This window comes from Nanorana parkeri, unplaced genomic scaffold (genome assembly GCF_000935625.1).
Source record: "Nanorana parkeri isolate BGI_ZX_2015 unplaced genomic scaffold, ASM93562v1 scaffold3505, whole genome shotgun sequence".
Lineage (NCBI taxonomy): Eukaryota > Metazoa > Chordata > Amphibia > Anura > Dicroglossidae > Nanorana > Nanorana parkeri.
In genome coordinates this window covers 1,362-2,392 of record NW_017309773.1, presented here as the reverse complement: position 1 = coordinate 2,392, position 1,031 = coordinate 1,362, and positions in this window count along the sequence as shown.

Sequence of the window (1,031 nt, the reverse complement as noted above, 5' to 3'; positions counted from 1 at the left end):
GGAGGGGAGTCCGGGGACATTATCAGGGGTAAGGGGTAATATAAAGGGGAGAGGAGGGGAGTCCGGGGACATTATCAGGGGTAAGGGGTAATATAAAGGGGAGAGGAGGGGAGTCCGGGGACATTATCAGGGGTAAGGGGTAATATTAAAGGGAGAGGAGGGGAAGAACTTTGACTGGATGACCCCCCCAGATAATATTAGTGAGGGGACATAAAGTGTTTGTTGTGGATCTGAGAGTCATGTGACCTGATTGGGGAGTGCGGGGAGGCGCTGTATGCCAGCAATGGCTGCCTGCACCTCGTCTGTCATCACATCTATAAATACTCCTCCTTATCCCCGCGCTCCGGTTACACGGAGGGGTCACCCAGCTGCCGCGTGTGTGTGTCACGGTGACACGTCGTGTGTCTGATTAACCTCTTCCTGTCTGCGGACCCTCCGGGGTGAACCCAACCCCCCACACTTTGATATCGGTTGGGTGTAAAAGGATAACAATAAAGAGACATTTGTACGTTGGAATCCCTCGCCATCTTATTGGTTGGAAAGAAGCCACGAAATTGGCGCCAATTCCCGATGCTTTGCCCGTGTGGTGCGATCACTGAGGCATGCCGCGCGGCGTTCACCTGCTGGCGCGCTGCGTGCGGGTTTATGTCGGACGTCATATTGACAGGACTGAAATCCAATGAATGAAAGGGGCGGGGCAAGGGACAGTCAGGCTGTGGAGGAAAGTACTAGGTGATACTGGAAATCCTCCAGCCAGGAAAGGGGGCGGGCTCTATCTCACTGCAGCTTCTAATGCACATTGTGTGGAGCTCCTCCCAGTGTGCAGTGACATCAGAGGAAGAGGAGCCGGTACAACTGTGCAAGACTGAAGGGAAGGCGGAGTTTGTATGGAAGGGCGGGGCACTGAAGGAAGGAGGAGTTTGTATGGGAGGGTGGGACGCTGAAGGAAGGCGGAGTTTGTATGGGAGGGTGGGACGCTGAAGGAAGGCGGAGTTTGTATGGGAGGGTGGGACGCTGAAGGAAGGCGGAGT